This window comes from Mauremys reevesii, linkage group 12, assembly GCF_016161935.1.
Source record: "Mauremys reevesii isolate NIE-2019 linkage group 12, ASM1616193v1, whole genome shotgun sequence".
In the NCBI taxonomy this organism is placed as follows: Eukaryota; Metazoa; Chordata; order Testudines; family Geoemydidae; genus Mauremys; species Mauremys reevesii.
In genome coordinates this window covers 50,737,551-50,760,966 of record NC_052634.1, presented here as the reverse complement: position 1 = coordinate 50,760,966, position 23,416 = coordinate 50,737,551, and the positions used below count along the sequence as shown (strand labels likewise).

The following is a 23,416-nucleotide window of genomic DNA, read 5'->3' as shown; positions in this document are numbered from 1 at the left end:
TCCCCATGTTACAAGGGCTGGCTGGTCTGACCCTTCTCCCCTCTGCACAGTGTGGCGGGGGCTGCAGCTCTCCCCCTGTGGGGCAGGAGGGCCCAGGTGCGGGGCGCTGGGCTCCGATGCACCTGGAGAGCAGCTCAGGTGAGGCAGGGCAGGGCCTGTGGTGTCCGTTCTGTGTTGCCTGGTACTGGGCCATTGCACAATCCCCAGCCACGCCGCACAGCGCACCCCGAGAGGGGGCAGGGGGCCAAGCAGATGATCCAGCACGAGGGGGAGAGGATGTGTGGTTGGGGGGAGGAAAAGCCTTGGGCTGCACTGGGGGAATGCAGAGCAGGGGTGACACCCCAGAAACCTGCAGCAAAGGGATGGACAGGTGGGATGGGTGGATAGAAGGGCCAGCGAGACTAAAATCTAAAAGGGGAGTGTGGGGTCTAGTGGTCAGAGCGGGGGTGTGTGTGGGGAGCTGGTGGTTAGAATTCCTGGGTTCTATCTCCAGCCCTGGGAGGGGAGTGGGGTCCAGTGGTTAGGGAGTGTGTCGGGGGGGAGCCAGGACTCCTGGGTTCTCTCCCTGGCTCTGACTCTCTCGTGCAATCCCTCGGCAGTTACCCAACTCGCCAGCATGTGGGAGCGAGGGGCTGGGGCCGGGTTGTGACACAGCCCAGAGTCCTGTGCTGCCCCTTTGTTACCCAGCCCGGGGCAGGGCGGGGGATGGCCTGGGACACCCGCTAAGAAAGGCGCTTCTGGTGGGTCTGTGTGTGGGTCACGCTGCCCTGGCTGGATAGACCCTCTAGGCAGTGATGAGCTGCCAAAATCTTAACAACGGGTTCCCTATAAAAGTTCTGATTTAACAACGGGTTCCTATAAAAGTTCTGATTTAAGGGATGTGCGACAGCATGTATTTTTTGTACCAATAGGGTTACCATATGTCCATATTTTCCCAGGAGGTGATTAAGAACCGAAAAGCCTGACATGTCCAGGAAAATACAGATGTATTTTAACCCTACCTAAAGTTCTTTTTTAAAAAGATGGGGCTGAACTAGAAATGAGCTCCGTTTCACATGTGTGGGTGGTGATCAGGGACAGTCTCAATTTTTGGGTCTTTTTCTTATATAGGCTCCTATTACCCCTCACCCCCGTCCCGATTTTTCACACTTGCTGTCTGGTCACTCTAGGTGTGCACATGTGTGGGTCCCAGCTGCTCCCTGCCCCCTCATTAAAGCAGGTGTGCAGGGTTAGTGCCCTGGGAACTGCAGGGCACCAGTGGATGTGGGGCTGGCTGCAGATAGGGGTGTGGGGCAGGGCTAGCTGGAGGCAGGGAGTGACACGGGCTGGCTGTGGGCAGGTGATGCAGACGGGCGGGCTGCGGGTGGCTGTGGGCAGGGGGTGGCTGCGGGCGGCTGTGGGCAGGGGGTGGCTGCGGGCGGCTGTGGACAGGGGGTGGCTGTGGGCAGGGGTGGCTGGGGTGGCTGCGGGCAGGGGCTGGCTGGGGCAGGGGTGGCTGTGGGCAGGGGCTGGCTGGGGGCAGAGGGCGGCAGTGGGCAGGGGCTGGCTGGGGGCAGAGGGTGGCAGTGGGCAGGGGCTGGCTGGGGGCAGGGGCTGGCTGGGGGCAGGAGCTGGCTGCGGGTAGCTGCGGGCAGGGGTGGCTGTGGGCAGGGGCTGGCAGGGGTTGGCTGGGGCAGGGGCTGGCTGGGGGCAGAGGTGGCTGTGGGCAGGGGTGGGGCAGGGGCTGGCTGGGGCTGGCAGGGGCTGGCTGGGGCAGGGGCAGGGGTGGCTGGGGGTGGCTGGGGGCAGGGAAGGCGGGGGAGGGGCTGGCTGGGGGCAGGGGGTGGGGCAGGGGCTGGCTGGGGGCAGGGAAGGCGGGGGAGGGGCGCAGATACTCACACGGGGAGCTGCAGGCAGGAAGGTGGGGAGGGGCTGGCTGGGGCTGGCTGGGGCAGGGGCGGCTGGGGCAGAGGCGGCAGTGGGCAGGGGGTGGGGCAGGGGGTGGCTGGGGGAGGGAAGGCGGGGGAGGGGCGCAGACACTCCCCCGGGGGGGGGGGCTGGGAGCAGCAGGAGGCAGCCGGGGACTCACCAGGCAGCAGCAGGAGCCCCAGGGCCAGAGGTCCAAAGAGCAGGAGCAGCAGCAGGGCCAGGAGGCAGCTCACGTGGCTCCCGCGGCGCAGCGCCCCCCGGCGGCCGGGAGGAGGAATTACAGGCTTCCCAGGCAGAGCCCATCAAAGCTTCCCTCGCAGGGAAGCTAGTTAACAAGCGGTTCTAAAACCGCTTCTAAATTTAACAACGGGTTCGCGCGAACCGGTGCGAACCGGCTCCAGCTCACCCCTGCCTCTAGGTCAGAACCAGTCTCAGCCCGGGTCAGACCCTGGGAGCCCAGCCCCATCTGTCACCACGGCCATGTCTATTGGTCTCCTGGAAAGGTCCATTCTCATTGGTAGCTGTCCAGCGGCAGTGAGTTCCACAGGCCTCGGCACACGCTGTGTGGGGCAGGAGGTCCTTGTGTTGGGAGCAGTGGGAGTGAACTGTGTGCGGTTGTGTCTCTGAGCACAATTGTGAATATTCTGGGGTGTGTGTGTGATTGTGAGTGTGGCTGGGGGTGTGATTGTTTCTCTTTTTGGGGGTTGGGCTAGCATGCCCCTCTGGGTGTGTTGTGTGTGTGTTCTTGGGATTGTGTGAGTCCCTTTGTGCATCAATGTGTGTGTGTTTGTGTGTGTGTGTGTGTCACTTGCTGCAGGATACAAAATCCTGCAAAGCAACCACACACACAGAGCGGGGCTCAGCCCCACCAGCAGGGGGCAGCAGGGACACACACATCTCTCCTGGGCCAGCTTGGACAATTTCCCATCACGACCCACCACAGTGCTGGTGCCCCCACATGGGGGTGGGCAGTGACCAGGGACGGGGGCAGATGTGCTGGATTCAGAAGGAAGCACTTTGGGAACATCAGTCAAGGCCCTTAGCAGAGCTGGGACACAGACCCAGTGACACCTGCACTTCCTGGGAGGAGTGGATCTAGTGGTCAGAGCAGGGAGGGGGCTGGGCACCAGGACCCCTGGGTTCTATCCCTGGCTCTGGGGGGTGGAAGGGGGTCTAGAGCAGGGGGACTGGGAGCCAGGACTCCTGGGTTCCATAGGGGAGACTGTTTGTTTCCTGGGCTCCCCTCCCTAGAGATCCCAGCCCAGCCTCCTAGTGGAGAGTGAGTGGCAGCGGGGGAAGTTGCTCTCCCACTTCACAAACATGATTCAATCCCCCCCCGCCCCTTCCATGGGCTGTGACATTACAGAGCCGCCCCCCTCCCCAAGGCTGAAAGTAGAAGCCCCGCCTTACCAGAGAAGGGTGGGGTCTATACGTAGCTCAGTGGCAATCACTGCCCCGAAGTGACTCCGGTGCAGGCACCCACAGCACGAACTCCCCACACCGGATTCTGTCCACACGCAGAGAATTCTCTCCGCCGGGCTCCTTCGGTTCCTCTCGCTGCTCTCCGTCCTGCGGCCAGACGCTGCTCATCTGCATAGCCCCGCCCATGGACACGCGACACCTTCTGTCGTTTTGGTCTCCAGTGAATGAGTCGCCTGCAGAGAGTGAACACGTCACCTCACGTCACAGCCCCAGCGCACGTCACAGCCGCGGGGCGGGGATTGTCTGTGAGCCCCAGGCTGGGGGCGGGGCTTCAGGGAGAGACCCAGCCCAATAGACAGCCTGGGGCAGGGAGATATTGGGGGAAGGGATGAGGGGATGGGGGGAGAGACCCAGCCCCATAGACCTGTAGGAGCAGGGGATATTGGGGTCAAGAGGGGAGAAGGGGGGTTGGCAGAGACCAGCCTGGGGTGCAGGGGAAATGGGGTGGGGTGGAGGGAGACATGTGGGGCGGGGGTGGGGGTGAAACGTTGGTCCAGGGAATCTGAGTCACTCCCAGGACATGCTGTGCAGGGGGGAGCACAGGGGCAGGGAGAGAGCCCCAGCCCCACAGAGCCCCAAAGGGATATTGGGGGCAGGGGAGGGGATGGAGGGAGGAGAGACCCAGCCCCATAGACCCCGAGAGGAAGGAAATGAGGGGAGAAGGGGGGAGGGAGGGATCCAGCCCTATAGACCTGCAGGGGCGGGGAGATATTGGGGGCAGGAGGGGAGAAGCGGGGTTGGCAGAGACCCAGTCCAGGGTGCAGGGAAATGGGCTGGTTTGGAGGGAACTGGGGAGGAGAAGAGACACAGGGCAGGACACATGGTGGAACAGGGAAACTGACTCACTCCGAATACATGCGGAGCAGGGCAGGGCGGAGGCAGATCATGCTGGTCCCAGGGTAATTTTGGGGGGTTCTGATTCCCCACTCAGCCGGGGGGCTCCCCTCTGGGCTGAGGAGACCTGGGGTGGGCGGGTGCAGGGGCTGTGTGTGTGTGTGTCAGGCTGGGGGAGCTGCCTGGGCAGAGGGGCTGGAACCAGGGGCGGCTCCAGGCACCAGCACACCAAGCGCATGGTTGGGGGGAGCAAGTTGCAGGGGGGGCTCTGCTGGTTGCCGCGAGGGCAGCAGGCACCCCAACCCCTCCCCCACTCTATCCCCCCCAGCCCCACTCCCCTCCCAGAGCTGGGGGGAGAACCCAGGAGTCCTGGTTCCCAGCCCTGCCCCTCCCCCACTCTACCCCCCTAGCCCCACTCCCCTCCCAGAGCTGGGGGGAGAACCCAGGAGTCCTGGCTCTCAGCCCTGCCCCTCCCCCACTCTACCCCCCTAGCCCTACTTCCCTTCCAGAGCTGGGGGGAGAACCCAGGAGTCCTGTATCCCAGCCCTGCCCCTCCCCACTCTACCCCTAGCCCCACTTCCTCCCAGAGCTGGGGAGAACCCAGGAGTCCTGGCCCTCCGTATTTCCATATGGCTCCATCCAACAGCTCCCGAGTTGGGAGAGACGAGGCCAAGGGAGAAGCAGGCGGGGCGCTGGCGGGGCGGCGCTGCAGGGCGGGGGCAGGGCCGGGCCGAGACCCGGGACACGCGAGTTCACGTCGGGGCTCTCTGGGGGGCGGAGCGGGGATGAGGAGTTGCGTTGGGGGGGGAGGTGTCAGGTTGACCCAGGGACCCGCCCATACCTGGGCTGGAGAGGACGGAGGCCCCCCCGGGCAGGCTGGGAGTTGTAGTTACTGGCCTGCCTCAGAGCGGAAGTGACGGACGGTTGCTCAGACAACGCCCGCCCGGTGCACACTGGGAAGCGTAGTTCTCTCTTCTCTCTCACACGCGGCCTCTATTGGAGGAGGGGCCGTAACTCGTCACTTCGCCGCGCCCCTCCCCGCTCCCTGATTGGCCGAGAGAGCGCGGGACAGAGACTCGGCGCATGGGGAGGCCTGCCCTCGCCCCGAGGCTTCGCTGCCCCCCACCCCAGGCCTCAAATAAAATCTGAACAAATAGACAAGATAGGCAAACAGTAGGATAAAGAACTATTAACCTCCATTTATAGATGGAGAACTGAGGCAGAGATGAAGGAGCAGCTTTTCAAAGGTATTTAGGTGCTTAAGATGCAAAGAGATTCTTAAAGGTGCTTTTGAAAATCCCACCAGCAGGTTAGGTGCATAACACCCACCGATTTCAATAGGAGTTAGGTGCCAAACCTAACTTAAGCCCTACTGGTCTATTTCCCATTCCAATTTTCACCAAAACCAATACGGTTCTGCTCACTGATGCCTAGAATATTCCTGGAATTTTGGAATTGATTGGATGTGGTGTTCACAAGTTCATGTTACAAACAGACAAATGCCATCAGGTAGAGTGAAGAACTCACTCAGTAAACAAGTTTCCAAATGTTTTCCTCACACAGATCACTTCTTCAGATAAAGAATATTTCTTCTCCCAACCCGCCCTGCCTCACACGTACAGTACCCCGCAGCAACAAGAGAGCTCAGTGACAGGAGAAAAGATAATTTTAGGACAGGAGTAAGGACAGAGCCAAGTGGTTTAAAAGTGATGGGTGCAGTCAGTCATTACATGATGATGGACACAGTCTGTGACATCACACTCCATTGCCAAGGAAACAATTGTGACATCTCATGCAGAGGAGTGTAAACAAGAAGCGGGCAGCATTATCTCCTGCAAATATAAACAACTTGTTTGTCTGAGTGATTGGCTGAATAAAATATTATATTATGCCCATAACATCGCAGGGTATAGATGGTCAAAACACCTGGCTTTATGCCCCGATACCGGACGGGCCGCCCCTTTGAACTGGTCCCTCCAAGCACCTGCTTGCTACACTGGTGCCTGGAGCCAGACCTGCTCCCGTGACAAGCAGGGGCTGGTGCAGAGCGTGGCAGGGCAGGGAGATGACATCTCCCCTAACGGCGGGGCCTTTTCACAGCAAGGGCAGCACCTCCCCGCAGTAGCACAGACCCCACCTACTCCTCCTACTTTCTCCTGACACCAGCACCACCCTTCCCAGCACCAACTCATGGCAGCATCTGCTTCCGGACTCGCACCAGAAACGGGAAGTCTGGGCTGGACCTGGCAGCGGCTGTCAGGAAATGGAAGCAGGAGACATGACTACTCCCATGGTGCAGGGGCCACCCTGGCTGGTGGGAGATGGAGGCAGTGGACACTACCACTCCCATGGTGCAGTAGGGTTTTCAGGTGGGGTGCCCCCCCCACCAGGGTTGGGCACCTCCCCCCCCCACCAGGGTTGGGCTCCAGGGGAGGTTTAGCATCTTAAGGGACTGGGGGGGCGTTGCTTGGAGGAGGTTTGAGGACCAACAGCGAAAGGGAAGTTGGACACCGCCCAGAATACCAGGGAGACAAGGCAGGTGAGGTGATACCTGTTACTGGACCAGCTTTGGAGCCACACAGGGTTTTCTTCATGCAGGGGAAAGGTGCTCAGAGTATCACAGTTCAATAGAAGGTGGAATGCTCTGCTCTGAACACCAGACATTCCCCTACTTCCTGGAACGGGGGGGGGGGGCCTGTCCCCATTGTCCTGTAAACAGCCCCAACATGTAACCCAGCGGTGGCTGCATCTTAGCACCAAGACACCAGTGGTCACTGCTCCAGAGGAGATGGTACATACAGGCCATTGCTCTACGTGGTCACCAGACTGTGCACTGTCTTAGCTGGCCCCACACATTACTGCCCCAAGAGGTGAGGTACACACAGGCTACTACTCAAACTGGGCACCTGGGGTCACTGCAGCAATGGTTGGGGGGGATACATGCAGGGCACTGCCGCACATGGCCACCAGGGAAAACTGCTGCAATGGTGGGGGGGTGATAAACAGGCCTCTGCCTGAAGTGGCCGCTACCACAATGGTGTGGGGAGAGGGGGAGGGAGATACCAATAGGGCACTGCCACACCAGGGCACCACGGGGAGGTCACTGCTCCAATTAGTAGAGATACACATCGGGTAGTGCCCCAACTGGGGGCCCTACCCCAGAGAGAGAGGAGGCTGGGGAGAGAAGAGGAAATCAAAGGCCACTGCCTCACTTAGCCACCAGGGGTCACTACCTAAATAGGGGGGACACACACACACAGGGCACTGCCCCACCTGACCAGCAGGGGTCACTGCCCCACGGGGATGCCAGGGATCAGTGCCTGCCATATCTGGCACAGGGGTAGAGGGGATAGGGTGACCAGATGTCCTGATTTTATAGGGACAGTCCCGATATTCAGGGCTTTTTCTTATGTAGGTGCCTATTACCCTCCACCCTGTCCCGATTCTTCACACTTTCTATCTGGTCACCCTGGGGTGGGGAGGGGGCTACACACAGGGCACTGCTATACTTGGCCACCAGTGCACATCCCTAGTGGGGGAGTGACACACACCAGGAGCAGGGATCACTGCCACAAAGGGGTTGGAAGATACCCAGGGCAGTGCCTGACACGGCCACCCAGGCACCCTGCCACCTTGGGGGAGGTGAAGAACACACCTCAGGCACTGACTCCTCTGGCTACCAGTGCTCACTGGCCCAATGCAGGGGTTGGGGGAGTAAATACACACAGGGGACTGCCCCACTGGGACAACACGAGTCACCGAGATGAGAGTGGGATACGCAGAGGGCACTGCCCCAATGGCTGATATACATACAGGGCCCTGCCTCACCTACCCACCAGCGCTCACAGGCGCAATGGCAGTGGTGGGGTCACATAGGCAACTGCCCTCAGTGGCCACCAGGGGTCGCTGCAGCAATGCTAGGGGGGATACAAGCCAGGCATTGCTGCCCCTCGCCACCAGGAGTCACTGTTCCTACAAGAAGGCACCTACAGGACACTCCCGTGCCTGGCCAGCAGGGGTCATTATCACTGGGGAGGGTCTATGGGGAAGCAGAGAAAGAGCAACTAACTGCAGTGGGGAAAATCGTCATCTACCGGGGAGAAAGAACGGACTCCGCTAGGACATCACACCAACTCCGGCCAGGCTGGATACCAGCAATTCGGGGCTGGAGCAGCTCCAGCTAGAGGCTGGGTGGAGGTAGGTGACCTCGGTCTCTGTGCTGAGCAGGCTGCTTTGGCAGCGAGTAGGGACAGGGAACCCCACGGCCAGGGTCTTGCTGCCCAAGGAGGGGGAGATCTGTGGCAGGCTTTGGAGTTGCTGGTTCAGGAGCCGTGAGCCGCACGCTTGTCCCTGCCTGAGCTCTCCAGGAGCACATAACACACAGGTGTGCACTGCATGTGGCACCAGTGTAACGACAAGGCCAGACTCTGCTGAGTGCTGCCTGCGAGAGACAGGGGCAGAGTCAGACGGGCAGATGGGGGCAGGAGATGACAGGGCCAGCGGCCATGAGCTGAACCCATCACAAGTCCAGCCTGTGATGTCACGATCCGTCCCTGCAGCTCTCCATCTGTCCCGCTGTCTGTCCAACCGTCAACCCCCCATCCGTCCTCAAAGTATGCCACACACACCATTTCACCCATCTGCCTCACACACTCATCTATTTCCTCATGCATCCTGCTGTCCTCTGATTGGCTCCTGCAGTGCCCAGCACAAGGAGGCATAGTGGACCTTGAGCGAGGCTTTTGGGTGATGCAGTAATGGAGCTAGCGGGTGATAAGGGGGGTTCTGGGCATCTCTAATCCTGTGCCGAAAGCCATGACTGCGCGCCCACCCCTCTCAGTCTCAGACCCCACAGCCCCAAATACATGACTGGCCACTCATGCTGTGACCCAGTTACAGCAATGAGGTCTCCTGAAGATAGAGGGTGGGAGGAGCAACCCCTTATCCTGGCAGGCAGGACACATCCTTCCCAGTATGGCAGAGACCTTGCCTGTGGGCAGATAGACCCAGCTGAGCCCATAGGAGACTGGGGGAGGAGGAGCAGAGGAAGAGGATGAAGGCAACTGAACATGACAGGTGTCCATGAAAGGAGAGAGAGAGAGTTTGAGTGTAAGTTGACCAACACAGAGAGAGAAACCTCAGAGGAAGAAAGAAACTCAGAACAGGGAGTCACCCTCATGGATCCAACTTTCTGCTAGGAGCACACACCACTCCTGGCCAGAGAGATGATCAGCCCCGCAAATGGCAACATCATCTCCTTGAAGCCACAGCTAGTCCAGAAACCCACACCCAGGTAACGGGACGTCCCTGCCTGGAGCCAGGGGGGCTGTGACCAGAGCCCTCCCCAAACCAGACACTTCTCTCACCGACAGAGACAGCTACTCTCATCCCAGCTGGGCAGGTCTTGCCTGGCATCAACAGGATTCACCCTGTCACTGCTCTCGCTCACTTGCCATCTCACCTCGGGGCTGGACTCTGTCCCCGCGACTTCTTTTCCCTTGGTATGAAACACAACACAAGAGGAAAAGAAAAAGCAATGGTGGCGAGGCTCCTCTTCTCGCTACTCCCGCATCCCAGGGCTCCGGCTTCAACCCTCCTCCCATTCTGCCATCACAGCTACAATCAGAAATCTGAGCCCGGGGCTCACACCTGGTTGTCTCCTCAATCCTTGGCGCTGTCCAGCATGTCTCCCTCCACAGAAGTCACCTGGCCTCGTCTTAGACTCCATCTTCATATTGCTCTTCTCCTTCCCAGAGCTCCTGCTCTGCTCCTCAGACCTGTCTGTGCTCAGCTCTGCAGGCAGAGGGGAAGGGGCATGATGGGAACACACACGCCCCATTCCAGACACCACGCAGCATCCACAGGGCTACCAAACCACGTCACCTTCGGCCAAAACCACCCCCCACCCCGAGGGAGCAAAAAGCCTTTGTGAGCTCAGCACACACAAGCCAGGAAAAGATTAACACCCACACCCAGCCCAGCCAAAGTGGGAGCTTCCCCCACTTCCCGGCCACAGGCCCACGGGGCTCATGGATGGAGGAGTTTGGGGGGCTGTGGAGGCCCCTGAAGGACTAGCTCAGCGTGTGAATGAGTGACTGGGATGTATGTGGGGGCCGGACTGTGGGTTGAGGTGTCCAGGAGGACCCAAGAGAAGGGACTAGGGGGATAAGGGATAGAGGAAGGTGGGGATACCAAGGTGCATTGTGGGAATGTGGGATTTAGAGAGCCCAGAGTGGATGGGTGGGGGCGGGTTGGAGGACCCCACAGTGGCTGAAAAGGGGAAGCCGGCAGGTTGGGGGGTAGCAGAGATTGGAGATGAGGAAACTCACACCCTGGGGATGGACTGGGGCAGTGGGGGGTTGGGAAAGTGGGGCCCAGCCATGGAGAAATGGGCTGGAGGCAATTAGGGGCAGGGCGCTGTGGCCGGGGAGGAGTAGGGTGGGGTCGGGGTGCTGAGCACGGGGGCGAAGGGAAAGGCCGGGCAGAGCGGACAGGGTGGGGAGGGGATGCCGGGGCGGGGCTGACGGGAGGGTCACAGGTGGGGTGGACACTGCAGGGGCAGGTTGGGGGTTGAAGGCCCCGCGCCCCAGGCTGCCGCTTCTGGGGCTGCTCCCAGGCAGCTCAGCCCCCCCCCCGCTGCTGCCCCCCAGGCCCAGCGGGGGGGGTGAAGCCCTTTCACTCCGCGCTGCCTCTGCCCCATGCCCCCCCAGCCCGGATCCCACGGGCCCAGGGCAGGGGCTGGGCCTGGCGCCTGAAACTGGGGGGTCTCCGAGGTGGAAGGACCCCAGCCGCTGGCAAAGACTGGGAGCGGAAGAAGCTCCTGCGCCCGGCCCCGCAAGAGTTTTCCAGGCTCCCCAGAGCGAGTGAAGGAACCTGATCCAGGGGCCACGAAAAACTCTGGTGGGGGCCCCTGTGGGGCTCGGGGCCTGGGGCAAATTCCCCCTCTTGCCCCCCCTCTGGGCGGCCCTGCCTGCCAGTGCACTCAGCCTCACTTGGCAGGTAACAAAAGGGATCGAGTGGCCGTCCAGTTTCTGGAGAGTGGCTGACAACACCCGACCTTCTGCCCTGAGGAGAAACTGATGTGAGACAAGGCAGGGGAGGCCATTCTTGTATTGGACCAACTTCCGGTGGGGAGAGAGAGAGAGCGAGCGAGCGAGAGAGAGAGCATACGTCTTCACTACCCGCCGTATCGGCGGGTAGCGATCGATTTTTCAGGGATCGATATATCGCGTCTCATCTAGACGCGATATATCGATCCCCGAGTGCGCTCCTGTTGACTCCGGAACTCCACCACCGCGAACGGAGGTGGCGGAGTCGACATGGAGAGCCCCGGACATCGATCCCGCGCCGTGAGGACGGGTAAGTGATCGATATAAGATACTCGACTTCAGCCACGTTATTCACGGAGCTGAAGTTGCGTATCTTAGATCGATTGTCCCCTTAGTGTAGACCAGCCCAGAGAAGCAACACGCAAGCTGCGCTCTTTCCCCAGCAGCAGGTGGGCCACGTGGTCTCTCTGCTGGCCTGGCTTCCCGGGACGGGACCAGGCAACCCCTACAGGGCACGCAAGAGCGGCGGCCCGGGCGGGCAGGGGGAGGGGCCCGAGCGGAGGGGCGGAGCCGCGTGAGCAGGTATGCAGATCTGTGTGCGAGCAGAGCATCGTGGGAGCGGACGCAGGCTGCCATGCAGGGCCCGACTTTGGCACCGGGAGCTCGGCGTGGGGAAGGGACGGTCTCCGGGGGCCGCGTCGGGGCAGCTGTCGGCAGTGGGGGCCGGTGTGGGCGAGGCCGGCGGTGGGGCGCGCGGTCCGCCCGTGTGTTATAAGTGTGGGGCGAGGGCGGGCGGCGGCCGGGCGGCAGGAACTCATACTTACCTGGCAGGAGAGATACCATGATCACGAAGGTGGTTTTCCCAGGATGAGGCTCATCTATTGCACTGCGGGTGTGCTGACCCCTGCGATTTCCCCAAATGCGGGAAACTCAACTGCATAATTTGTGGTAGTAGGGAACTGCGTTCGCGCTCTCCCCTGGTGATTGGTTTGAACAACAGACAATTGATAGGGGACGGTTTAGTCTTAGTGCACTGCAAAGCAGATTCTCAGGAAAGCAGTTGTTAGTCTGGGTCTTTGGGAGTGCTCTTTTCCACAGGCCCTGTACTTCTAGGTATCTTTGTCACACGTTCCTCCTTGTAAGCAAAGCTCAGCTCCGAAACTTGGGTCTCTCTGTGTTCTTGGCTTTCCCTGGTCTTTTGCAGCTGATCTGCTCTCTAGTCTGCTTTTGGGGGGCTTGGACTGGTGCCTTCCTTGGCTGTAAGGGGAGCTGCCTGCCTGCTCTGCTTCTTTCCCTGCTTGTAGCTTCTTGCCCGGCCCTCCTTCTCAGGCTCTTCCTCCTTTGACAGGAGTACGGCCTGTCCAAAACACCTGTCCCACCTGGTCTCCTCGTCCAACAGGCAGCCTCGCCCCCTGCCCTGGGGCCGCTTTGGCTTTCGCTGTCTGTTCCTGTCTCTTGGTGGCCACCCTGTCTGCGCTACGGAGACTAGGCTGTCACAACCCCATGCTGGAGGAGGGCTTTCCGTCGCTTGAGGCCCACCCACCGCCTCCCCGAATGCCCTTTAGCTACGCTGCGGGTTAGGCGGCGTGGCCGTGTCGCCCAGGAGCGGGTTTTCCCTTTTGCACACCTCTGACGGACGGAGCTGTTTTGACTTAACTGTTCAGCACGCACCGACCCTCGGGCCTGGGCTGCACGGGGAACGTAAATCGGCGCGGCTACATCAGTCCGCGCCTTGGTCGGAAGAATTCTTCCGTCGACCTAGCTCCCGCCTTTCGGGCAGGTGGATGGCCGGCACCAACGAGGAAAACCCTCTCCAGGACCCTTCTCCGGGAACAGTGCCCTTCCGTTTGGGGAGATTATGCTGCTTTCAAAAAGAGAAATTGTTTAACTGCCTTTCTCTGAGGCAAGGTTGACTTTGTATTGCTTCCCTCGTGGCTCCTTATAGCAGTTGTGTTCTGAAATCTTTAGGGTTTGACTTCATTTGACTTCAAAGGAAATGAATTAAAGGAGTCAGGCAATAGCAAGGAAATGGAAAGGTTTGTCGAACGGGTTCTGTCTGATTGACCGTCTTCCCAGCTACCCGTCCAAGTTAAAGACCTAGCCCAGTATCCTGTCTGCTGACAGCAGCCAATGCCAAGTGCTCCCTACTATACTTTTTTCATACTATAGAAAAGCTTCAGCCAATGACACCAGCTCAGGGAGCACTCCTCTGTTTTTCTCACAGCAGGCAACACCCTTGCCAAAACAAAGCCTTAAAAAGTTGGGTACAAACTCATCAACATTCCTCTCCACTGAAATCTTTAGTAAAAGGCGAAAGATTTATACGAACTGAAGAGAAAGCAGAGTATGTAGAACTCGTGGCAGAGGCGCTGCCGGGGCAACCGCCTACGCTCCAAAAAGTCAGGGTGACTACTCTCCCAGCCCGCTACACCGCTAGCTTTCAGAGGAAATGGAATTGAACCGATTGGCAGCCCGAGTTGGATCATCGAAACCGGGGACACAGGGAGCAAAACCAGCCCCTCGACCAGGGACTCGCTTCGCTGCACGCAATGCACTGTGGCTATGCAAATAAGATGCCCCGGCCGTCTCCGGCGCTCAAAGGAGTCTTTTCTCCGGGCTGCCTCTGCTCCTTCCCCGGCTGGGCGGAGATTGGGATGGGGCAGCTGCTCTCCTGAGACAGTCTCGCTGATGCCCAGGCGCATGGAGGACGGAGCCCGGACGAGAAGCCAGAGGGCACTTGGCCCACAGCTAAAACCCGGAGCAAACGCACACACTTTGCAAAGTAACAGGAGCCGGGATCTCGCACATGAGATTCTATCTGCCGGCCGGGGTGCGACCCCGCGTTGTACCTGTTGCTTGGTCTGCCTCTGCTGCAAAGTAGCTCGCCTCGCTCAGATCCTTGGGGTTCGCTGAGCTGCAGCTCACCTTGATACACGGGAACAGCTTCAAATCATGGAATATCAGGGTTGGAAGGGACCTCAGGAGGTCATCTAGTCCAACCCAATCCCCAACTAAATCATCCCAGCCAGGGCTTTGTCAAGGCTGACCTTAAAAACCTCTCAGGAAGGAGATTCCACCACCTCCCTAGGGAACCCATTCCAGTGCTTCACCACCCTCCTAGTGAAAAGGGTTTTCCTAAGATCCAACCTAAACCTTCCCCACCGCAACTTGGGACCATTGCTCCTCGTTCTGTCATCTGGTGCCACTGAGAACAGTCTAGATCCATCCTCTTTGGAACCCCCTTTCAGGTAGTTGAAAGCAGCGATCAACTCCCCCCTCATTCTTCTCTTCTGCAGACTAAACAATCCCAGTTCCCTCAGCCTCTCCTCATAAATCGTGTCTTCCAGCCCCCTAATCACTTTTGTTGCCCTATGCTGGACTCTTTTCAGTTTTTCCACATCCTTCTTGCAGTGTGGGGCCCAAAACCGGACACGGTACTCCAGATGAGGCCTCACCAACGTCGAAGAGAAAGGAACGACCACATCCCTCGATCTGCTGGCAATGCCCCTACGTATACAGTCCAAAATGCCGTTAGCCTTCTTGGCAACAAGGGCACGCTGTCGACTCCTATCCAGCTTCTCGTCCACTGTAACCCCTAGGTCCTTTTCTGCAGAACTGCTGCCTAGCCATTCGGTCCCTAGTCTGGAGCAGTGCACGGGATTCTTCCATCCTAAGTGCAGGACTGGGCACTTGTCCTTGTTGAACCTCATCAAGTTTCTTTCGGCCCAATCCTCCAATTTGTCTAGGTCCCTCTGTAGCCTATCCGTACCCTCCAGCGTATCGACCGCTCCTCCCAGTTTAGCGTCATCTGCAAACTTGCTGAGAGTGCAGTCCACGCCATCCTCCAGATCCTTAACGAAGATATTGTACACAACCGGCCCCAGGACCGAGCCTTGGGGCACGCCGCTTGAGACCGGCTGCCAATTAGACGTGGAGCCATTGATCACTACCCGTTGAGCCCGAGGACCTAGCCAGCTTATAGTCCACCTTATAGTCCATTCATCCAGCCCAAACTTCTTGAACTTGCCGACAAGAATACTGTGGAGACCGTATCAAAACTTTGCTAAAGTCAAGGAAGAACACATCCATTGCTTTTCCCTCATCCACAGACCCAGTTCTCTCCTCACAGAAGGCAATTAGGTTAGTCAGGCGTGACTTGCCCTTGCTGAATCCATGCTGACCGCTCCTGATCACTTGCCTCTCCTCTAAGTGCTTCAGAATTGATTCCTTGAGGACCTGCTCCATGATTTTTCCAGGGACTGAGGTGAGGCTGACTGGCCTGTAGTTCCCCGGATCCTCCTTCTTCCTTCCCTCTTTTAAAAATGGGCACTATATTAGCCTTTTCCCAGTCATTTGGGACCTCCCCCAATGGCCATGAATTTTCAAAGATAATGACCAGTGGCTCTGCAATCACACCCGCCAACTCCTTTAGCACCCTCGGATGCAGCGCATCCAGCCCCATGGATTTGTGCTCATCCAGCTTTTCTAAATAGTCCTGAAGCACTTCTTTCTCCACAGAGGGCTGGTCACCTCCTCTCCATGCTGTGCTGCCCAGAGCAGCAGTCTGGGAGCTGATTTTGTTCGTGAAGACAAAATCACGAAGGGGGAGGGTGGGGAAGCATTGAGTACATTAGCTTTCTCCACATCCTCTGTCACTAGGTCGCCTCCCTCATTCTGTAAGGGGCCCACACTTTCCTTGACTTTCTTCTTGTTGCTAACATCCCTGAAGAAACCCTTCTTGTTGTTACTCTTAACATCTCTTGCTAGCTGCAACTCCAAGCGTGAGTTGCCCTTCCTGATTTCACTCCTGCGTGCCTGAGCAATATTTTTATACTCCTCCCTGGTCATTTGTCCAATCTTCCACTTCTTCAAACGGCGCTGCCTGCCAGTGCACTCAGCCTCACTTGGCAGGTAACAAAAGGGATCGAGTGGCCGTCCAGTTTCTGGAGAGTGGCTGACAACACCCGACCTTCTGCCCTGAGGAGAAACTGACGTGAGACAAGGCAGGGGAGGTCATTCTTGTATTGGACCAACTTCCGGTGGGGAGAGAGCGAGAGAGAGCGAGAGAGAAGCGAAATGCAAGCTGAACTCTTTCCCCAGCAGCAGGTGGGCCACATCGTCTCTCCGATGGCCTGGCTTCCCGGGACGGGACCCGCTACAACTTAGATAATTTTTTACCTCAAGGTTCCCAAGACACAGAGAAGGTTTTCATCTCGAGCAAAAGACCAAAAACAGCTAGACACTTGATCACGGCCTTGGATAGGCCAAGATTTAAAAGTTTATTAGAAAATATTTGAAAATGAACGATACAGAGAGTTGAAACGTCAGATATTGGTCATCGGGGGTGACATACAGAGTATAGGGCGATTTTAGTTTTAAATGTTTATTAGAAAATGTTTAAGAATAGATACAATTTAGATAATGCTTTCCCAGCCAGAAGGCCTACAGAGAGTTTGTAACATCAGTTACTGGTCATCAGGGGTGACATACAGAGTATAGGGGGATGCTAGTACTTTGGTATTGGACAGCACATAACTTATACAGTGTGCAATGTCCCCAATGTGGGGTATACTGTGGGTGAGTTCAAGATACAGTCAGCAAGCAGTGAGGGTACATCACGCATACAACAGTTAAAGACAGTCATAGGTATAAATAAGCAAGCCAGGTAATGGGGATAGAATGACCCTCACATGGCAAAGTTAAGGTCTGTGGCACTGGATCTGAGCACTACACCCCATCTGAGCTCAAAGAGCTGAGCACGCAAGAGCGGCGGCCCGGGCGGGCAGGGGGAGGGGCCCGAGCGGAGGGGCGGAGCCGCGTGAGCAGGTATGCAGATCTGTGTGCGAGCAGAGCATCGTGGGAGCGGACGCAGGCTGCCAGGCAGGCCCCGACTTTGGCACCGGGAGCTCGGCGTGGGGAAGGGACGGTCTCCGGGGGCCGCGTCGGGGCAGCTGTCGGCAGTGGGGGCCGGTGTGGGCGAGGCCGGCGGTGGGGGCGCGGCGGTCCGCCCCGTGCGTTATAAGTGCGGGGCGAGCGAGGGCGGCGCGGCCGGGCAGCAGGAACTCATACTTATCTGGCAGGGGAGATACCATGATCACGAAGGTGGTTTTTCCAGGGTGAGGCTCATCCATTGCACTGCAGGTGTGCTGACGCCTGCGATTTCCCTAAATGCGGGAAACTCAACTGCATAATTTGTGGTAGTGGGGGACTGCGTTCGTGCTCTCCCCTGATGATTGGTTTGAATGACAGACAATTGACAGAGGGCTGTTTAGGCTTAGTGCACTGCAAAGCAGGTTTTCAGGAAAGCAGTTGTTAGTCTGGGTCTTTGGGAGTGCTCTTTTCCACAGGCCCTGTACTTCTAGGTATCTTTGTCACACGTTCCTCCTTGTAAGCAAAGCTCAGCTCCGAAACTTTACTTGGGTCTCTCTGTGTTCTTGGCTTTCCCTGGTCTTTTGCAGCTGATCTGCTCTCTAGTCTGCTTCTGGGGGGTTTGGACCAGTGCCTTCTTTGGCTTTAAGGAGAGCTGCCTGCCTGCTCTGCTTCTTTCCCTGCTTGTAGCTTCTTCCCGCCCCTTCTTCTCGGGCTCTTCCTCCTTTGACGGGAGGACGGCCTGTCCAAAACGCCTGTCCCACCTGGTCCCCTCGTCCAACAGGCAGCCTCACCCCCTACCCTGGGGCCGCTTTGGCTTTCGCTGTCTGTTCCTGTCTCTTGGTGGCCACCCTGTCTGTGCTACGGAGACTAGGCTGTCACAACCCCGTGCTGGAGGAGGGTTTTCCGTCGCTTGAGGCCCACCCACCGCCTCCCCGAATGCCCTTATCTATGCTGCGGGTTAGGGTGGCGTGGTCGCGTCGCCCAGGAGCGGGTTTTCCCTTTTGCACACCTCTGACGGACGGAGCTGTTTTGACTTAACTGTTCAGCACGCACCGACCCTTGGGCCTGGGCTGCACGGGGAACGTAAATCGGCGCGGCTACATCAGTCCGCGCCTTGGTCGGAAGAATTCTTCCGTCGACCTAGCTCCCGCCTTTCGGGGAGGTGGATGGCCGGCACCAACGAGGAAAACCCTCTCCAGGACCCTTCTCCGGGAACAGTGCACTTCCGTTTGGGGAGATTATGCTGCTTTAAAAAAGAGAAATTGTTTAACTGCCTTTCTCTGAGGCAAGGTTGACTTTGTATTGCTTCCCTCGTGGCTCCTTGTAGCAGTTGTGTTCTGAAATCTTTAGGGTTTGACTTCATTTATGATGAAATCTTGCTGTAACTTTATTCTAATTTTCAATGAGTAACTAGACCTGAGCTGTTTGGTGTGTTAGTGGAGGATTGTTTAAAAACCTGGGATTCCACTTTCTGCTGCCTTTCCATTACATTTCCTCTGAAAGCCACCGAAAGCCTCCACTTCCCACATAACTCTCTCAAACCTGCAGTCATCAGGCATACAGAAGATGCTTACAGTTTCACTCCATACAAGTCCAGTTCCTTGCTGTTTCCTGTCTAACCACTGCACACATATGGTATCCCCTCCCTACCCGGAGCTGCTTCCTGGCTTTTGCGCTCAGGACAGGAAAACGAGAATGGAGAGGTAAGCTGTGCAGGGAACTCTTCCTCAGCTCACTCCACCCCCCAAGGGCCTTTCGAGGTCTTCTACGGACTTCAGGTTTCATTTGATTTCCAAGGTTTATGGGCTCATTAATTAGCCATCTCTCCTAATGCAGGGATCCTACGGGTCAGACCAAAGATCGATGGCCCAAAAGAGCTAAGAAACAGAAATAAAGGTGAGCGCTAGGCGTTACATTCAGATGAGCATCCAGAATCTGACTGTGCCCTGGCATGTTCAACGCTGCCGAAAAGAAGGAGCTCGTCAGGTCCCTCTGCTAGCACCCAAATCTGGTGGCTAGTCGGTCTGCTGGGAAATAAGGAAAAGGAAATGAATTAAAGGAGTCAGGCAATAACAAGGACATGAAGAGGTTTGTCGAAGGTTCTGTCTGATTTACTGTCTTCCCAGCTACCTGTCCAAGTTAAAGACCTAGCCCAGTATCCTGTCTGCTGACAGCGGCCAATGCCAGGTGCCCCAGAGGGAATGAACAGAACAGGGAATCATCAAGTGCTCCATCCCCTGTCGCCCATGCCCCGCTTATGGCAAACAGGGATACCTAGCTAGGGATACCGCTGGCAAAGCGCCATAGATGGACCTATCCTCCGAATTTATCTAGTGCTTTTTTGAACCCTGTTATAGTCTTGGCCTTCACGACATCCTCTGGCAAAGAGTTCCACAGGTTGACTGTGTGGTGCGTGAAGAAAGACTTCCTTTTGTTTGTTTTAAAGCTGCTGCCTATTAATTTCATTTGGTGACCCCTAGTTCGTGTGTTATGAGAAGGAGTAAATAACTCTTCCTTATTTACTTGCTCCACGCCGGTCATAGTTTTATAGACCTCCCTCGTATCCCCCTTTAGTCGTCTCTTTTCCAAGATGAAAAGTCCCAATCTTATGAATCTCTTCTTAGATGGAAGCTGGTCCATATCCCCTCATCATCTTTGTTGTCCGTTTCTGAATCTTTCCCATTCCCATATATCTTTTTTGAGATTGGGGCGACCGCATCAGCATGCAGTATTCAAGATGTGGGCGTACCATGGATTGATATTGAGGCGATATGATAGTTTCTGTCTTATTACCTGTCCCTTTCTTAATGATTCCCAACGCTCCGCTGCACATTGAGTGGATGTTTTCAGAGAACTATCCACAATGACTCCCAGATCTCTTTCTCGCGTGGTAACAGCTAATTTAGACCCCATCGTTTTATAGGGATAGTTGGGATTATGTTTGCCAATGTGCATTACTTTGCACTTATGAGCACCGACGTTCATCTGCCATTCGGTTGTCCCGTCACCCAGTTTTGTGAGACCTCTTTGTGGCTCTTGGCAGTCTGCCTGGGACTTAACTCTCTTGAGCAATTTTGTATCATCTGCAAATTTTGCCACCTCACTGTTTAGCCCTTTCCCCAGATCATTTATGAATAAGTTGAACAGTACTGCTCCCAGTACAGACACCCGGGGATAAGAGAGGGAAGATCCTCTTCTGACACTGGCAGACCAGGTGCCAGCTCATGCCAAGGCCCCTAGGCCTTACTGAAAAGTGACAAACACATGGCTGGAAACTAGTCTTGCTCACTTGTTTGTTAGTGTTGTTAAAACAGGCATTAGCTTTATAAAAATGTGTTTAGAGTTTATGACAAGCTTGTGAGTTGCTTCATGCATTATTCTCACCTATAATAGCCGTAGCCCATGTTGTAAGGTGATATATAGGCGTTGGCACTAAAGCTGTAAACCCCCTTGCCGCCGCCACACCACCAGTCAGGAGAGAAGCATTACCAAGTGTGAAATGGTAGTTTATCAGAAGAGGCGTCATCTCCTTTCCAACAAGAGAAGGCCCTGACTGAGACATCAGGCAAGCCACTGTGGATCATCCGTGGACAAAAGACTTGGCTGATTGCTCCTCCTCACACACCTACAAGGAGGCAGAGCCCTGCACAAACACTTGCCCCCATCAGCTTGAGCTCTGGGGGAATGGAATAAAAATCCCTGTCAGGAAGAAACTGTTGTTCCCCCCTCCCCACGATGCTGCTTGGACTTCAGGGAGACGGCACACCTTCTAAGCAGCAGCAAGGGATCCTGGCTGTTTGGCTAGGGTTAGCCCTAAAGGACATACAGAGCTTGCGTGTTACAGCAGCTTCTACTACCCCTGGGTAGCAAGATAGAGTCAGGGTGCCCAAGGGGTCTGTCTGTGACTCCATGTTAAGGCTGTTCTAGTGCCTGAGGAGTTCACACTTGATACTTGGTGGGTGAAATTAAAGTGAGGAGCCCCGCTGCCTGCCAGCCCCAGGCGCCGGGGGCTGCTGCTTTCTGGGGCTCTGGCCACACTAGAAAGGTAAGTTTCTAGCTTTCCTGGTTCAGAAAACCAGAAGGGAAAGAAAGAGAACCCACATTACATTTTTTTAAAAAAGAATCCTCCTGATTTGTAAGCCACTGTCATGATTTGGGGGATTTTCCAATAGCGAGGATGGCAACAATGAGAAGCTAAGGGTTATTATGAAGCATTTAGATTACAGTAGGCTTGGGGGGGGGGAATCAGGATTGGGGCCCCTGTGTGCCGGGTGCAGCACGACACCTAGTGCCTTGTCTTGATCTTACGAACCAAGATACATAGAACGTAGGCCGGGTGGGGAGAAGTCTGTGTAACTCATGCAGTTGTGGATATACACGTGACCTCAAATATTACCAACTGCCCCACCCCACCCCCCAAAAATACAAAAAAAAAAAAAAAAAACCCATCTCCCCAACAGACCCAGAATCTGGAAAGCATTTGTCCCTCATACTGTTGAAAAGACTCACAGCAGAAAGAAGGAGTCCAGCTTCTTAAATAACTCTCTAGCAAGACAAAGAAGAACCTCCCACATCTATAGACTCACAAAACACTTCCAAGAAACCGTAAAGAAAGAAAAACACCCAGATTTTTCTGCTAGTTCAAAAAACATTTGTTTTAAAGAAAGTACCACAGTTCAACTCTTTTCTGCTTTTTCTAACCAGAAGGTTCTCCCCTAAAGGAGATACACCATTCCTGGAAGCACTGCAATACCAGATCAATGCATAGGGCAGACAAAGTAAGCTTCTGTTCTAACCCCCCCTGTTTTAAAAATCAAGGTAATATACAGTCCTCACATCAAGGACGTATCAGACATTAAACTGATAAGAACAGACTTAAATTTTATTAGAGAATATTTAAAATAAACGATACAAAGTGTTTGAAGCGTCAGTTATTGTGTCATTGGGGGTAACATACAGGTTGTGGGGGGATGTTAGCGTTTTGGTGTTAGGCAGCATATACATATACACAGTCTGTCATGTCCCCAATGCGGGGTATACGGTGGGTGGGTTCAAGGTACAGCCAGCAAGCAGTGAGGGCACATCACTCATACAAACAGGTTATGGATAGTCGTGGGCGTGAGTAAATGAGCAGACTGGGTAATGGTGATAGGGTGCCCCTCACAGGGCAGAGTTCAGTTTGGATGGTTCTGGGCTCAGGCGATAAAGTCCAACAGGGGAAGTTTACAGGTCTCTTCCCCCTTGCGGGTGCGTGGAGTCACGCCGGCTCACTCTTGGTATTGACGGTGGCCGGTGACGTGCTCTGTGTAAATGTCTCTGGACCACCGAATAGCGTCCGAGACCATTAGGCATCTCATGAGCCGCGCGTAGCGACGGCCCACCCCACAGGTCCGCAGCACGCGCTCATTAAGGGGGTCCCAGGCGCCCAAGGCCCCAACGATCAGAGCGTCGGTGTAGACCTCGTAGCCCTTTGCTCACAGGGTGTCAGCCAGGGGAGCGTACTTTTCGAGTTTGCGGGCTCGGGCTTGGCGGAAGGCCGTGGTCCTATTCTCGAACGGGACCGTCACGTCGACGAGGATGATCTTTTTCCGGTCCTCATCCGTGATGACGATGTCCGGGCGCAGCGGGCTGTCGGTGCCGGGGATGGCGCGATTGACAGCGATCTCTCCCAGGTGCGGGGCGATGGCCTTCACCAGGCGGTCCTGGACGGCGTTGTGGCGCAGCTGCCAGGCTCTGCCGTGGGGTCTGCAGCTGCACAGGATGTGGGGCAAGGTCTCCATGGCGTACCCGCACCTCCGGCAGCGTTTGTCCGGGTTCCCATGGCGGATGGCTCCGTTGAGGGGGACGCAGTGCAGCCGGGCGCGGTGTATGAACCGCCAGTCGGCGAAACGGATGAAGCTGCCTGAGGGGAGGAAGTGGTTGCTGGAGTCCCACTTGCTGGTGACCTCAAAAGCCTTGCCCTGGTCCGGCTTTTTCTTCAGGGTGTCCACGTAGAGCGCGCGGGTGGCGGCCTGCAGCGACCTCTCCAGCATGCCTCTGGCTCCAGGGCTGACGATGGTGTTGTCCTCCGTCCCGATCTGCGGTATCAGGACTCCTAGCTCCCGCCGATCTTCGCTCCATACCCAGCGGCAGCCCAGTCGCTTTCCCAGTCGGCGGATGGCGTTGCGGGTGCGGGTCCACAGCGAGGCGACGTCGCCCCTGAACGGGCCGAATTCTCCATCCAGGGAGCCGCTCAGGAAGGTGGCCACGTCTTGGTCGGAGGGGGGTCTGCC

At 56.6% G+C, this 23,416-nt stretch overlaps 4 non-coding genes across 4 annotated transcripts; 2 read left to right on the top strand and 2 right to left on the bottom strand.

The window, feature by feature from the left end:
• Nucleotides 1-12,089: 12,089 nt before the first annotated feature.
• Nucleotides 12,090-12,253, top strand: LOC120376251. The gene has a single exon (XR_005587154.1). It is a non-coding gene; the product is annotated as a U1 spliceosomal RNA (small nuclear RNA).
• Nucleotides 12,254-13,505: 1,252 nt separating this feature from the next.
• Nucleotides 13,506-13,621, bottom strand: LOC120376067. Its single transcript, XR_005586990.1, has one exon. It is a non-coding gene; the product is annotated as a U5 spliceosomal RNA (small nuclear RNA).
• A 3,717-nt stretch (nt 13,622-17,338) lies between these two features.
• Nucleotides 17,339-17,502, top strand: LOC120376273. Its single transcript, XR_005587173.1, has one exon. It is a non-coding gene; the product is annotated as a U1 spliceosomal RNA (small nuclear RNA).
• Nucleotides 17,503-21,863: 4,361 nt separating this feature from the next.
• LOC120376480 lies at nt 21,864-22,050 on the bottom strand. Its single transcript, XR_005587354.1, has one exon. It is a non-coding gene; the product is annotated as a U2 spliceosomal RNA (small nuclear RNA).
• Nucleotides 22,051-23,416: the final 1,366 nt, after the last annotated feature.